The sequence below is a fragment of the Oxyura jamaicensis genome, chromosome 4 (assembly GCF_011077185.1).
Source record: "Oxyura jamaicensis isolate SHBP4307 breed ruddy duck chromosome 4, BPBGC_Ojam_1.0, whole genome shotgun sequence".
In the NCBI taxonomy this organism is placed as follows: Eukaryota; Metazoa; Chordata; class Aves; order Anseriformes; family Anatidae; genus Oxyura; species Oxyura jamaicensis.
In genome coordinates, this window is record NC_048896.1 from 28,194,062 (window position 1) to 28,211,552 (window position 17,491).

Below are 17,491 nucleotides of genomic sequence, written 5' to 3' on the forward strand. Positions count from 1 at the left end.
TAATCTCTATATCTTTTTTCCAGTGTAGGTTTTACCTATTTGCAGCCATTCTGTGACAGCTGTTATAGTTCCCCAGAGATACATTCTTGGATTTCTTTTTATTTTGCTCTGCTATCACTGACTATTTATACTGCCTGCTGTTGACTTTTTTCCCAAGACTTTAAAAAGGTTGTGTCTTCATATGGTCAGAAACACCTGGCAGAACGCTGTAGAGTATCCAAAGTGGTTCTCCCTCAAATATATGTGCATAGATACGTATGTATAATATATTTAAGTGCATGCCCAAATTTTAAAGCTAGGCAAACATGGCCTCATTGATAATACATTTATGATCAATCAAACAAACCTGACAAAAAGGATTTTGGAAAGAAGCTACCGGGAAACAAATAAAAAACCCGTGACCTTATTTAACCTTAGCCTTGATGACCACGACAAAAATAAATCTTGCATGAGGCTATGCAGAGCAGCAGCCCTCTGAAACAAGTACTTCAAAAGCTGCAGTGGCAAAACACTGCAGGTGGCAGGCAAGAGTAAGGCCAGGCAAAGCTGGATGTCAGATGAAAGCAGGCTTCTCAACATTGGAGGCCATTCAGGCTTTTGCATGTGCCTTGTGTAGGAATGGCATCATTTTCTACATAAATCTTGGGGAAGATCTCCTGTAATCGTTAAATAGTCCAGAGAATAAACTAACAGTTTTGGGATTGAGATTTTTTTTTTTTTAGCTATTGAAATAATAGTAATAAAATAAGAAACTGTGTGTATTGGGGGTGGGGGGGTGGGGGGGGGTGGGGGATACCATTTCAAAAATAACTCAAAACCAAATTTTTCCCCTTGGCCAGAAAAGTAGATCCAAAACAATTTATTTAACTCCAAAGAGAATGATTTGCTTTCTCCTAGAAAATTATTCAGACTCTTCTGATTGAATGTGACCAACTTTGAAAGGGGAAACTGACATTTTTTGCAGCCTTAAAACACAGCCTTTTTGTGTACTTCTTAGCTATAAATATATACTAGACTTGATTTGAATTCACAAGGGCAAAGAGTTGAAACTCCAGTCAGTGTTGTTGCACAAATGTGTAACTATCAAGTTTCGATCGTTGCTTTTCAAAGCAATAACAACATACCAGATGCCAGTCAAAGAAACTGGAAGAAATTATAGGATCTGAAAAAGACTGTTGAAAACTACTTTTTTTTTTTTGGTGTGCCTACTGCTGTCATGGCAAGTCCTCTGATACTTCAGTAAACTCTGCTTGGATGGCTGTGTGCACTCATGTGAAATGCCCATTAAAATCAAGAGGAAGTCTGTAGAGGCTCAGAAGTTTTCAAGTATAGAATTTACTGCAGCATTATTGACTAAACTGCTCCTCTAAGTAGGTATGGCTAAAAAATAGATCGGTCTCTGAAAGCAACAGAAACAGTAGGTCTCAGTTCATGCTTTCATTTTAAGTAAGGCATATAATTCAGAATGAGAGACAGCAGAAAAAATAGTCATCATGGAAAGTCAAAATGCTGTGTTGTGCTTCCTATTAGTTAGCTCTTTTGAGAACTTTAGTTGTACTCTTAATTTCTGATGCATCCGTTTTCTGCTTTAAACAGGAAGAGGTGCCAAATCTTTGGGTGACATTGGGACGTAAATGACTGATGCTCCTTTGAAATAAGCAAGGTGATCAAAAAGATGGATTTTAATGCTGGAAAAATAATACTGAAGTGTTTGCTCTTCTGACAGGTGAGAGGATGTTTTCATTCAGCAGCAAAACCAGAGTGGGCATATGGTTAACTTTAATGGGATGGGAAAGCTATGCATCTAAGGAGAGGTCTGGGCAAAATGGCCACCTGCAGCCTTTACTGTTAATTAGCTGCAATACTGGTTCAGCAGCCACAGCCGTGTTTCGTGTGACCTCACTGGTGTGGCATCTGGTCAATTATCTTTGGGATAATGAGCCTTTTCATCCATAGCAGAACAACAACATCTCCCTTGGCTTGCGAAAGATCAGAGCCAATCTGCTGCTCATCAGGGTGCCTGCCATCCCCTTTGTATCACACCTTATTTCAAACCTAACCTTTCACATCCTGCATTAATTGTTTTTAGATTAAATATTAATGAATCCATTTTAGCAGTGTAGGGGGATAGGTGGGGGGAGCTAATAAACACCAAGTATCATCCAAGTGGTAATTTGGATCTTAAATATTCCTGTCTGAGTGTTTGAAAAGAAAGAGAATCAACATTCCAGATCACTGGTTACAAATGATCAAAATCTTTTTCATCTATGGAGGACTGTAATTAACAGCAGGTATCATCCTTTTCCTCAATTGTACATTTCTATGAAACTAATTCTTCCTAACTATTCACTTAATGTACAAAAATTATAGAAACACCCAGCTAAACACTACACCTTTTTTCTTGATGTTTTTAGTTTCCTCACCGTGCTGTAGAGCAAGGCTTTTCAAACATTTGACCCTTCACAGAGGTTTTCCCCTTATTTCAACTCATTCTTAAAGGGTAATGTGAAGACTTGCTTGATCCTACTGAAATAATTGAATGTGTCGTGGCTAAATTTCTGTAAGACTACTCTTTCATGTTTATTGATGAGCTATGAAGCTTTTTCTCTTGCTTTGAAGAGTACTCATGAAGATAAGTTGCAATTTAACAAGGTGTGGCAATCAGTGCAGGAGCATGACATGAATTGTTAATGATTTGAATCTTTGTTTCAGCAACATATAAATAGGAAACACTTATAGGAGCTGGATGTTGCTTGGATCTTGCTGAGTTTGTGTTTTCACCTTTCCTCCCCTACTTGTACAGTACAGTTAGGCTTCTTCTGCAGACTTTGATTAAACTGAAAGACAGAGAATTATGGTTTAATTTTCCTCATGGTCTGAGGCAAGGGCACTTCTTCCAGCTAAGAGAAGTTATTGAGTTTCCTTGAAATGTCAGCTAGAAAGGTACTCATTGACTAATATAAAACAGAAACATCAACATTTTTATTTTTTATTTTTTAATATAAGCTAACACTAATAAATCATAATGTTATGAGACCTACAGGACATATTTTTGATGGCTCTGGAAGTCTTTCTCATTTCTATTCACATGGCTATCTCTAATTTGCTTTTATGCTCATTCAGCTGTAACTCTCTCCTTACTGTTTTCTATGTCTTTGAACTGTTAGCTTCATAACTCTTGTTTTTCTTACCTTTGGATCAAACTAATCAAATGCAAGTAATTAATTTACATTACATCTAACCTGCAGACGTTTCATTAGCGCACTGAGAAGGTGAGAAACTAAAACGTGTGTAGGAGATTTGCTTAAGAAAGTCAGGAAGAGATATTTTAAGTTTTGCACATAAAAGATGTACAAAATTTTAAATTGTTCAGTCGTCATCCTCTGCACAGCTTAAACGTTACTTTGAATTTCAGTTTTTCGATCTTGGAGAGCAGAAAGTTGAAAAGTAGTTTTAAATATTTTATGGTGTTCACTCAAGTAATTCAAAGGCAGCAAAGGCTTTTTACCCTCAAAAAAGCCTCAAAGTTTACCCTCAAAAGTTAGCTCTGTCAGTTGTTCTGCAACTCAGCTGACTCTGGTTTCCGGGGTGTCTTAGGAATGGTAATGGGAATGTTTTCAGGAAGAAATGCATTGCACTGGACTGCCCCTGCCTCACCAGCTAGTGCTGATGCCATCTGATGGCTGTTTCTCTCAGAATCTGCCTCCTTATTTTGAATACCTAGTGGATGCAGCTTCTGTATTAGTTATCCTCTGTGAAGTTCCTCTATTGATCCAGTCCTTGTTCTCTTTGCCCTCTCAACTGCTGCCACTGTTTTGATGAGACAAAAACTAAAAAAGTCTGTCACCTACAAAGGTTCTTCCTTTTCAGTGGACAGGCAATTTAGTGTATAGGCTCTGTTGCCATTAAAATTCCCCTTATGAATCTGAGACATCACAAATGTGCAAAGTGCAAATATGATGGAACACAGTCCTCTCAACAAAGGTTAACGAAGACAGCCTATTAGTATCCTGCTGAGTTTGTTGTCGGATGCACTGTAGTAGAGCCTGGAGGCTTTGCTCTCAGTGGAGCACCGGTACAGTGAAGCAGGGCATGCACCATATGCGGCCAGACAAAGAGAGAATGTTTATAAGTTCACAGACAAGGCTGACAAAAGAGACACAACTGAGATGACTGACTTGCTTAAAAATAGTTTCAAGTGTGTGAGAACCATTCACGTATGCTGCTATCTCCTACTTTTCTAAGGTGGCAATGGAAATGGGTAAGTTGTTAAGGATATGGCTTGAGGAGGGAGTCAGAGGAAATCCTACGTTTCAGTCAAAATGTGGTCCAAAAGGATGTCTCAGACCCTTTTTGAAAACGGCGGGGTACTTTGCACTGTGACTGTCCCAGTCAAGCCACTATTATTCCGACAGGGAGAGACTGGGATAAAGATGGATGAAATTTCTTCTAAAAGTGAATGGTAGTGACTGGGTAAGGCTTATGCTCGAGGCTGAGTGGCAAAAGATGTATATCAGATACAAAATAATCCCGCTCTCCTGCAACACACTTTAAAATCAAAAGCATGATCTTTCCTTGCATTCTTCGTTATTCTAAGACAAAGTACAGAGTCAAATGCAACAGGAAAATCTTAAGCACAGTTATTTACCAGTTTAATACTTTTTCTGAAGTTTCAGGGCATTATCCATCTGTAATCAAATCCTTTCTCTTGCAAATTCAGGCTGGTTTTTGTGCATTCAGGATTTGAGTCAAATCTCTTCAAGACAATGACTTACTGAGGAATCCCTAGTTTTCCATTCAATTTTACTTGGAAGATGTTTTGTTTCTTCATTCCCAGTGTTCTTTGGATCTTTTATAACCAATAACCAGTAAATGAATGCATTTTTTACTTTTTTATTTTCACACTGAATAGAAATATAGTTAACCATTTCTTTTTTGTTCCTTTTATTTGCTAGTTTTTAGCCTGTAAAACTTTTTTTTTTTTTTTTTTTTTTTTTAATCTAGTTAGATTACTTTACATGCATGGGTATCAATTGTAAGAGACATCTATTAGCCTAGAGGTTCATACTTGTCTCTGACTTTAAATAGCCTTGTGTTCTTGTGGTACTGCAGAAGCAGCGATGTCTAGTGCTTACAGGGAGATTTACAGAATGGTGGTGCCAGAAATGTTTCAGACTCTGCTGCTTGCTTGTTCTGTGGCTTCTGTGATGCACTGTCATATTTCACGGAAGTTTTTGAACTTGGTCTCTAAAATCTACTTTCTCTAAATGATTATGGGTAGATTACCAGACTGATTTTCAGGGTTGCTGAATACACACAATTTTCTCATGCTTTAAATAGTTCTAGGCAGGCACCGCCTCCAGAAAATCAGGTTGTTTCCTCTGATAACAAGCTACGTGTGTAGACTGCTAAGGTTATACATAAATTGGGCTTCTTTCACCATATCTATGTCACTTAAACTGTCTCCCTTCTCCCTCTGATCGATTTTTTTTTTTTTTTTTTTCCCTTTCTTCCATCCCAGAGTTCATGACTTTGCCTCAGGTCACTTGGGATGTTATTAATGGTATGTCTTCCTTATATTGACAGCAGAAAAAAATGATGTTTTAGATGGTTCAGACTGAAGCGCTCCTCTCCCCTCTTCTGTGTTTATCAGAGGAAAGAACTCCTCTTCTGCTGTCAGGCCAAAGTCAGGAGTCTGGGGTTTGGTCAAGTCATCTGCAGGTCACTGAGCCTCCAGGGTGGCCTGGCTGCTTCATGTACCGGTCTGGTAAGGGAGGGTGGAGACCACAGCACAGCAGCAGAGGTTGCTCAAAATATTCCAGTCACTGCAGACGTACACAGCTGAGGACAAAAACCCTGCTTTTGACTTTAGGGGTTGTTTCTGATCTAGAAGAGAGAGGCTGTTTTGGGGCTGAAGTTATTTCTCAGAGGTGAGCTAGAGAGTAAGCTCTTTGCTGGTAGCAGGATTACACCTGCATTACCTGCTGGAGGCTTTCTGGATTCTCTGTCCTGGTTTTGAATGCCAGAGGCAGCTCTGTCCTTTCTCTTTTCAGAGCTGACAGGCAATTGGTGCTATTTTAAACAAGTCATTCTCTATTTTGAGTGCTGACATGCACATGGTAAAATATTAGTATTTCATAACATTGTGAACTATTGCCATCTCAGGAGCTCCAGCCTCACAAATCAAACACCCAAGCTGTGAAATGTACACATTAGGTTTGTTAAATTTGCATTCTGTTAGTGAAACTTGAACAGTTCTGGTTTCCAGACTTTGCTGTGCTGTAACAAGGACTAGAAATGCACTGCTGAAAACCATGAAGGAGAGCCAGAGGTTCTTCAGTAGCCGATCCCTTTCGGCAGGAATGAGAAAGGTTCTCTCCATCTTGCATGTGGAGAGAACCTTTTGAAGCAAATCTTCTATTGTGGTGCTGACATTCTGGGCAGGACACCGAAGGTATCCTTCCCATGTTACAGTAGTCTCCTGTCAAGCTGTGTAAAATGGACAATCTGTGCCACATGCCCTAACTCTGGGGCATTACCAAATGCTGTGGCAGAATGGTAGGAACAAATGTCTCCTCCCTCCTGACACATTCCTTGAAGCAACAGCTGAGCTAAGAGGAGCAGGATTAGAAGTGTGTTCAATCTAGCAAAAAGTCCTATGATTTGCAGTACCTTTTTTTTTTTTTTTTTTTTTTTTTTTTATGTCAGCATGAGAACAATGATTTTAAATGCTTGTGGCTATACAAGCTTTTTTATTTAAGTCACATGTGACTTCATGAACTTAATGCGCTTGAGAGCGTAATGCACTTCAAAAGAGATCACCTACATGGAACTATAGGTGTAATGATGGCTAAAGTTTTTCAGATGAGTTCCTTTTTTGGTATCCTTTCCAATCCTGTCAAAGACTGGAGATCTAGTTTTTCAGTGCTCACTTTTCCTTGCAGTGGAAATGTGAAATTTTTTTAGTTTTTATGACATATCAACACAGAGAAGTTTAAGAGCTTGTCTTTTCATACCTTGTCTCCTGGGTAACTCCTGCCCAGCTGATGCACTTCAGACCATATATATATAGATGAATATTTTTGTCTGTGGAGTGCTGACATTTAGAGAGCATTATGGTAGTTAGATGTGATATCATTTATGGTATAGTCAAGCTTCAACAAAGGAATTCCAGGTTTCACCTACAATTTCTGCCTGTTTGCAGAGACCAGGTAGACTCAGGCTTGTGGCTGTGTAATTCACTGAGGGATTTTTCTTGTTTGACCTCATATTCTCCAGTCAAGAATTTTGAAGTAATACTTTACAGAGCTACTATAACAGTCCACATGGTTCCTATAAATTTAACAGGATGCAATACAAAATAATGCATGTGTACAAGAACATGAGTTATGGTGCTTGTGGGGACCACAACTTTGCATTTCCTGACTTTTGAGTGTTAAGGTGGGTTTTAAATTCTTCACCATAGTAGCATTAATATAGTTTAGTACAGGAAATAACATACCTGGCCCTCCCCTATTTCTCTTCTAGACCCCACCACCGATTTCACTGCGTTTTATGGGGATATAAATGAAACTCTTGCTATATCTGTTAAATCAGCTGATTCTTGCTCTGCTTGACTTAACAAATCCAGGTCATACTTTAGATAAAATAACCCTCAGTATTTTGCTTAGTTTACACAGCAGGAATAAAGGAGAAGGTGAGAGAGCTGCTCAGCTGTGGCTGCTTGTTAAACAGCAGGGAATGCAGAAGCTTCTAAATAAAACAAATGCTTGCAGGCAGAGAACTTGAAAAAAATGAGCTTAACTAGAGCACTACTACTTCTATTTAGCACAGAGGGCATTTTGCAATACTGTAATAGCAATTTAAAGGTTAATACAGACCTGTAAATGAGGGGTTGTTTCAAACCTAACACAGTTTTCTCTTGGTGAATATGTTAGCAGCAATCTGAAGAGTAATGGTGTCAGCAGTGAGGAAGCAGTGTTGTTCTCTATCAGAAATAGGTTTCAAATTAAGACATCTGATGAGAAAATGATGGGCCTAGACTAGAATACCGCTTCTGGAAGAGTCTGCAGTTTTGATCTTAATACTGATGCACGTGTTTCCTTGTTTACTTCTTTGGGCTTAAATGAAAAATGTTAATATTTGAAACCATGATGATGGGGAGAAAAAAATCTTCATGAAGCCCTTAATAGTCTATAAACCATGCGTGTAGGGATATGAAAGGCAGACTTTAAGAATTAGCTGTTACTGCATGACTCATTTACTTTCTGAAATACTGGCAGATGCAGCTGTAGAGTTCCCCATTGAAATTTTCCTCTCAGCACTGTATCAAAAGAGTGTAAAAATATTCAGCATTCTTGGTAATTCCAAGGGCACTCAAATAGCTTTTTTCTCTGTTTTGTACATCATCCTACTCATTTCAAGGTGGAAAGATTGCCTTCTGTTTCATCCCCTAAATATCTAATTTGGACATCTTAATCACAATTGGTCACTGTGATTAGAAACATAAATTCTAGCCTACAATCATATTATGTCTTAGGTCAGAATATTTTTTTTAATGTGGATAGAGAATTGTAGTTACAGAAAGATAATGCAATGCATGGTATTCCGCTGTAGTATTTAGTAAGGTGAATAATAGGTTCAGTAATTCTGGTAACCATTTGTTCTGTTAAGTCCATTTCATTTTATTGCATCTTCCTAATTTTGATGCTCCTAGCACTTGTGCTTACTGGACTGGTGCAGAATTGACAAAATACCTATCGCTCAGGCAGCTGATAATCACATTTGTTAGGATGCGTGATCATGCAGTGCAGATGTACAATTACACAGGAGATAATACCTTAATTCTAGGTACTTTCATTTTATTATGGGGCTACAGTTGCTACTCTACTAGTTCGCATTAACCTCCATTTTTTACTTTAATTCCATCTATTAGCTTTGTGCAACTAAAACATCATATCTTACCTAGGTTCGCAGCACTTTTCTTCCTGCATTGATTCAATGTTTTTGATAATTTGAATTCTCCTCTTAATTTTAGTTAAACTTTAGAAATTCAGGAACCTCTATAACTACTTCTGTTTTCTTTGCTGTATGAAGCTTCAGAGTTTTGTATTATTTCCTGGAGTTTCATTGATGAAAAACTGAATGCACAGGTGTCAGCTCAGTTTCTTAAGAAATGAGGCTTATGTGCTGTGCTGCTGTCAGTTTCTCACTAATCCTTTTTGAACTCATTGCCACATTGACGGACAGTAGAGATATCAAAGGTATGAAATGTCTTCAAGCTTCTCTAAATTCGTGGCTGGATAGATGAGTGAGATCCAAATCAGTATCAATTCCAATGTCAATCAGATGAGAGATGCAGGAGCCAGCCAGCCAGGTGTGTGTGCTGGTCACTCAGTGCAGGCGATGCTCTGAACTGCCCTTGGCACCTAGAGCCTGTGGCAGAGGCAGGAGGCTGGGGGAGCGAAGGGGATGCAGTAAAGAAGGAGAGGCAGCAGCTGGAGAGCAGCACCGCATGTGTGTCCATAGAGAACTAGGTGTCTTCTGGTCGCCTGCCTGTTGCACAGCCTGGTGCAGAGGTTATGTTACATTTTCAAAGTAAGAATTCTTCCTTTTTTTAATCAAAAGGCAGCTATTTAGAAAGAAGTGGAAAATAAAAATGTAGAACTGTGCAAAAATTCTACATTTTGTTTTGCCTTTTTTCTCTATCCTTCCCATTTTAATAAGTTCTCAGAATGTAGCAATCCCTGAACATGAAGAAAATTAAAAATATTGTTTGATTCTAAATTCACATAGCTAAGAAAAATAAATGAATACTGCAAATCCTTTACTCATCTGGCTCTAATGCAGTCACTGCTACTCTAAATTCTACATAAATCCTCTTTAATATTCATCATACGTTCTCACTCCCAGGAGTTTGCTGGCCAGTTTCAGTCATGGCATTAGTAGGTTGCAACTTCCTGTGGAAAGAGAAAGTGAGAGGGGATGAAAGAGACAAGTAACTGTGTGTGATGATTGAAATAATTGTCTCAGAGCATGACCTCTCTTTCCTGTTCTCCTTGATCTGCTAGAACACAACTCTTCCCTTGTTGCTGGTGATAACATTACTCATTGGTGAAGCAAGCATATTTTTTCAGTGAAAAGGAATCCACTTTAAAAATAGAAAACAGTTTTTAATTGCATTGCACATTGCAGTGAAGTATGTCACAGAGTTTTTTTTACGTACTCCAATTTAATCTCCTCAATATCTCCAGTGTCTCTAGTGTGGTGAAGATACCAAACAAGTCAGAATAAAAGGGGAAGGAGCTAGGAATATACCCCTAATTGTTTTCTGAATCTGACGACCATACCTTACTTAGTAGTAACATTCTTAGTCAGCTAAATCACCCTAAGTGAATCATACTGCCAAGGTATAAATAAAAACATAGATCAAATGTAATTGTTTAGTAGTTGTTATTCCCATCAGAATATCACCAGAATTTCTTACTGAGACCAGAATTTGTTTACAGCTGTCAGTATTTTGACTTATAGTATTTTTGCTAGCAGAAACTGCTCATTCATGAAGGGAAATTGGTTAATGAACATATTGATCACAGCTTTTAAATACAACATGATAAAATGTTGAACTGATATTAACAGAAGAATAATGAAAAAATACTTTGCTAAATTGATTTAATAGTCTTGACTGATTTTTAACTATATGAATGAAGGAGTTTAAAACAACCTTGGATTTATGTTTTTTCTGTAAAATAATTAGAATGGTGGAGACCTGATTTTTATGGACTCTCACTGTGAGACTGACCCATAAGCTTTGTACAGGTGGATATCCAATCCTTAGTCACTGTGTGTGATGATTTTTCAAGCCAAGTCAATCAATATTTCAAAATTGACCTTACTGGTGTCTCTTTCTATGTGATGTATCAAGGATGGTCTGAAGTAGGCAGCACTGGGTCTGCCGTTTTTGTACCAACCATGCCAAGCATGATGTTGATAGATACTCTAATTAAATTCTTGTTGAGCAGCCTTAAACCTTTTTAAATTTGTTCTTCACCTTACTTTTTTTTATTATTATTATTATTTTTTCTTTTTTCTTTTTAACTTTGCTTGTCTCTTGTCTCTTACTTAAGCTGATATGTGGTATCCAGAGATCTGAAGCTTGAGGGAAAAATACAGGGAGCATTGATCTTGCAGTTTACACTTCTTCTTCAGAAGTAGCACAGCAATAGCAGAGGTGAACGCAGCTAGAAAGGAAGTGTTTAGAATGTCAGGAAATAATTTGAAGAAAAAGGGGAAGGTGGAGGAAAAAAAAAAAAAAGAGTAGAAAGAGCTGACCTCTTTGGGTGATATATGTAAGAACAGCGGAAGCTACTTTTTAAAAGAAAAAAAAACAACAGACAACACAAAAAAAAACAACAAAACAAACCACCAGTCCTAGAGAACAAAATAAAACTTCCCTGAAGTTTCTAATAAGATGTTGGCAAACATTGGAGTTTATAGATAATCTCAGAGCATTTAATTTGGGCATCAGATTTTAGTCCTATTGCAGGTACAAATGCTACCATAGATTCAAGGGAAGTAGATTTAGAAAAAAAATATCCATCCCGTGTTTGCAGGGGCATCATCCAGTGCTATCTAATTAAATAAAATTGGGAGTTCTGTACATCCAACAATTAAAAGAAAAAAAAATATTGAATTCTGACCAAAGCCATTTCCTGTCATCATATGTACAATTGCCTTGTAACGATGCAAGGAAAATGGAAATATTTTGAAATGCACTTTGAATTTTATTTGACAGAAATAGATGCAGATGAAGGTAAGGGTATCACTTCTTGGTATGTGCTCTAGAAGAGGGTTTACTGAATATTTACAAGCAACATATGAAGACTGAAAAATGATGTCAAAAAATGAATATAATGAACAGTTCTCAAGAACATTGCCAGTTGAGGAAATGTCACATGAAAGATGCAGATTCTTAATGTGGAGGAAAAAAACAAAACAAAACATACAGAAACAGTTGATCAAGATGTGCTAAAATAGAGAGGAACAGGAAGTCCTGGGGCTTGGGTAATCTGCTGGATTTGCTGACATAGGGGGGAAGAATCTGCTAAATTCCAAAGGGGGTGTTGAGTGAGAGACTGACCTCTCAATGAAGGCTGGTAATGGAGAAGAAAGGAGAATTGGGACAGCAAAGGAGAAAAGTTATTGACCAAAGTATGTGGAATTGCACATGAAGCTAAAACTAAAGTAATTTCTTCATCTATGCAAAAGACAATTAATATTTTTAATAAAAAACAGCAGACTATTAAAGCCAGAGGCTATTTTGAATGTTGGATTTTGCATTAATATTGGTGGGATTCAGGGAAATCAAGGTAAGGAAGGTTTTATGTGATGACTGAATAGTGTCATTGTTTGTCATATTCAATGACGTTACAATGGAAAATACAGTATTGTGACAGTTTCTGCATTGTTCCTTTTCATTTATCCCTCTCTCGGCTGTGCATTTCTCTTCTGTTCTATCTCCATTCATATATTTCAAAGCAACTCCTTCTCATCACATAGCATAACAAATAAATATAGTTGTTATTAGGTTTGGTGTTAACTCAATGGAAGTCCAGAGAAAGGTGCATAATGTGTACTTGGATGTTTTTAGTCTCAGAACATAGTTCTAAATAACAAATAAAGGCATTACTCTTTCTCTGGTGCATGCTGTAGTGATTCGTTTCTAGCATATGTTTGTAGTACAGCATTAGTGCAGGAATTTCCCATTCTTAAAAAGAAATGATACAGCACTGAATCAGATTAATCCACACAGGTCTGATGAAATAATTAGATCAGGTGAATGTTCAGTAATGCTCTTCAAATGTTTACCCTCTTTCAGGAATATTTGTAGAAGTGGAAGAAAAATTGTTTTCTATTCAAGAGTATTGTGGGTCAAGGATCAGTGAAGAGGAGTACACTTGCAAGGTAAAGAAAGTGAATTTGAAGAACTTGATAATAGTATACAAAATGCCTGACTGTGAATGAGGTGTGTTGTCATTTAAACTTGATTTGTTAACTGTCCTTTCGGAGCAAGGTCTGACACTATAAAGAATACAAAACTAGAGGCATCAAAGATAAAACGAAGGGTGTACACAGGAACTCATATAACAGGAACAGGAAAACATGGTTCTAATTTAACTTCAAAGGCAATGTTGTTATTTGGTGTTAGAAAGAAGGTCATACCTCTTGAAGTCCCCAAAGTGTAGAAAAGTAACAAGGAGCTGAACTCATTGGTCTAAGTAAGCTCAGTGTCACTCATTACCGTACAGAAAGGAATGGACAGAATCAGAACTATGGCTTGTACTTTACTGCTTCAAACTTTTATTTGCATGATACCAGGTTTCATTTTATTGGTGTGGCTGCTTACTTGATGACTAAAGAAGCAGAGTACTTCTGAACAGGAATAATATGGCGCAAATCTAAGGTGACTTATGCAAACATTTATCATTGGTTTCTTCTCTACTACTAGTGGAATAACACCCATATAAAATTAGTACTGGGAAAAGACAGTCCAGGTCTACTTGCTCTTTGGGACATATTAGAAGTTGTCTATTTCTTCCCATTACCCTGAGTATACATGAGCAGCTAACAGGTACGTTTTTATTTACTGGGAGCCAAAAGAATGCTGAGCTGCAAATACACTTATGCTCCAGAGATGCTTAACAGGGCTATAAAAAGAGAACTTTTCAAACTTGCGATCCGAAAGATGCAATGGGCTCCTTGCAGTTAATAAGTTGTTTAAGAATTAGGTGCTTCCTCAGTGTTTTGGTAATTTGAACTGACAGAAACATAGTCTACCGCTCAGTAATGGCAGGTGAAAACTAGGCCTTGTGGGAGTCGAGAGGAATTCTGCCATCAGCATCAAGGGAGACAGGTTTTGCATATTCGTTTCTGGATGTGTGAGTATTATATTCATGAATAGCTAAAGTGAAACTCTCTGCATATATCCATAAATCTCCATTTCATATTTCTACATACAAAATAGGTATAAAATTGCATATACTATACTCTGGGGCCTATAGTCTTGGATATGAAAAAGTTGGGTCCTAAATATGCCTGCTGAGAAATATACAGATTCCCTGAGATGCAGAAATTTACTGCTGGCTATATACAGCGTGTATGCGTATCGGTTGCAGTGACACAAAGAACGTTATAGATTTTCTGAAGAGTAGTGTGGTATCAAGTTTAAAAGGTGCTTGAGGAATATAAACTACCAATGAAAACTGTAGGGGAAAAAAATAAACTGCCTATAAATTAGAAAAACAGTGTTAAGAATATTAAACCTGATGGACAAAAAAATTGCTACATTAATGTAAACATTTTATAATGTACATAATACAGCTCCACTTTTAGGAGCAATGAATAACTTGCTGAAAAAAAAATCCAAATTTTCCTGTAAGGACATGAATTCTGAGAGCTCATGGATCACTAAAGTTTTTGGTAAGCAGCAGAGCTGGATGACCTTTCACATTTCTAAATTACATAGTATTTTGCGGTGTTCCTTTTGTGTTCACTTTCCATGGACAATTGTGTGATTAAGTTTTATTGGCATGGCAGTTTGCAAAAAGTTTCAAAGTTATGTGTGTGAAGAAGAAAGGAAAATGGATTTTAAATTTGTGTGTGTGCAAATCAATCTCTCCAGCCGTGTTAGTGCACTCATCTACTCTGGGAAACAGGTTTAATAGTAACGTTTGTTTGTGTATGCTCACAATAAATGAGGTGCACAATAACTTGTGAACTCTTTAAGATCGACCAGAGAGCTAAGGCATTGTTTCTGAAGGTTTTAACAGTTGTGTTTCTGTATTGAGTGATTGCAAAGATCTTGCCATTCCTTATAAAATCATCAGAAGTTTCCAGTAAGCAGATGAGCTGCAGAACTTTTTGTTGCAGCTCTCAGGTGGGTTTTATTTTCACTGACATTTAAAATACATTTATTATTATCTGTCACGTTTTCCAAGCTGCCTTCTCCCAGCTCCCTACAACCCACCTCAGACTCACTGGGTACTATTTAAAAGAATACATTTTCTGTCTAAAAGGATAAAGAATAAAAACCACTTAAGGTTTTTCAGAGTAGCCTATCTTTTATACAAGTTAGTTTCAAAGAGTAAAAATGTGCTGCAGTTCTACAATGCCATTGAGACCTGTGCATAGTGATGCTGATTTACAGTATTCATATGCCTTCCATGTTAATCTGTTGAACGGAATTTAATTCAGGCATCTATTTGAATATCTTGATCTGATGGGGATGAGTTGTTTTATTGAATCAAGACCAGACAGAGGGAAACTGTCCTTTTTGGGTAATCTTGTCTATTCTTTTCTGAACAGGAATTAATTTCCTCTTATTCATGCTCTCTGGAGCTTTGTTCAGGCTGTTTTTAAAAAGCATCGAGTGACGGAGCTTCCAGTGCAAACTTACAAGAACTTTTACAAAAGGCCACTACTCTAACTGATGTATGAGGGAATGGAATGTGAATTAATGTATGCCCTTAACCAGAAGTTTTAGGATACAGTCTAAGTTCTAATGGCTGGATCACTTTATTTCTCAGGAAAAGCCAGAGAACAATGCTCTGTTTACATACTGAGCTATTAAAGAATGGAAATTGGTTGAGCACAGAAGGTGTTTCTTCCATTAATCAAGTTACAGTTCCCTCTGTGCCACTGAAATCCAAAGTTAAACTTATAAGTAATCTGATTTAAACATTAAAATATGCTCTCTCCGACATGCCAGATGGCAATCAGTAGCCTGCCATAATCCAAGCTATATTTCCCTTCTTTAATTGCCCCCCATTTTTTTTTTTTTTAAAGGGCTTATTTAGTTTTCTCTGATATTCAGTGAAAACCAGATAAAATATAGCAATTCCACTGGGTCAGTGTGCAGAGATTTCATTTTCAGTCTTTAATACCGCATTTATATTCTCTTTCTAGATTGCTCTACAACTTCTTCCTTTTTTATCTATGTAGAAATTAAATGCTGTGGCACAAATTCATGTTGCAGAGAAAAGTCTTTACAATTGAAGGCGGATTTCGTCCTTTCTCTTTGCAAGAGATTTCTTTTATTTCCTTAATGAAAAAGTTGTTGAATTACAAAGTTAAACTACTAGAGTGCTTAATTTCAAACTTTGTCCATTGCAGTATGTTAACATAGCTTCTTTTTCTCCAGCTTTTGCATTTTCACATATGGAGTCATTATATTGTGCCTAGGTGAAAATACAGTCCTAGAGTCAAAATATTTCATGTTTTTGGCTTGCAGATCAGCTTTGCTTGCATGTTTTTATTTTATTTTATTTTAATTTTAACTTTTTATTTTATTTCAAGTCTCTGTAAAACCTATGTTTTGAAATTGTGGAAGAAGCCTAAATGGTCCTAATAGCATTTAACTATGTTCCGCCTGAACGTGGTTGACAGCACAACTCTGCAGTGCCTATGTGAGCTTAGAAGGCAGTGGTTCACAGGAGAAAACCCTTTATCCTTTGACAGTGTGAGCCTGCTAATCCAAGACTTAAATGCACCTAAAGTGTGAGTGAGCGTTATGCATACTCTGGCAGAAGAAAGAGTATGTGAACCTCACTAGCTTTTGATCATGATGTCATGCTGCATTTTGTCTTCTGTTGATACAAGTATTTCTAAATTCATATTTCAAGCCAGTCATAGAAATGATAGAGGTGAAGAAAACAAACCTGTCAACCTGCCTGTTTCAACCTCAGATCATGTCACTGGTCCGGTTCACCAGGGTAACTTCTCAATGATTTCTTTGACACATCTGATGGGGAGACTGGTCTGGGAATGTGAATGCTCACCTTGGAGGAGAGGTTGTCTTGAACTTTCTTTGCTATTAAGGAAAACATAAATTTTGAATTACATCTTAGTTATGTTGAGGAAATTTTCACTTTTGCAAGGGAAAAGCTTTAACAAAGATGGGCTATTTTATTTTGCCTGATATTTAACCTGTTTCTGTTCTGTGTAATAGAAAGCAAATAGAATGAAATGGATGTATTTTCATGTGGTAGCTAGATAACGTTCTGAATGTAGCTTACTTGATAAAACCTAGCCTTAGGTGTCTTCAATTATCTATATCATATTGGGAATTTTAGTGCTGTAATAATTAACATAATTATGCTTGTTGAGATACGGAAGCTATCCCCTATTCAGAGGTTAAGTAGTGATTCTCTTTGTAAGTCAAAAGCAGAAACATTTTTTACGGTTAGAATGCTTGGGTTGCTTACAAAAACTATTTTTGTTTGTAGCAAAATGCAAAGGTAAGGTGCAAAAGTACACTAATACAATAAGTGCTACTCTATGAAAACTAAATGAAGAAGTAGCGTAACCAAGAAGAATCTAATTTTTTAATGTAGTTAAATAAGTCTGGAAAAAAAATAGCTTTGTAAGTAGGGTATAAAAAACAGGCTTGTGATGTGGTTCTTAAAAATTTTCTTCAGAACAATGTTTGGTACAA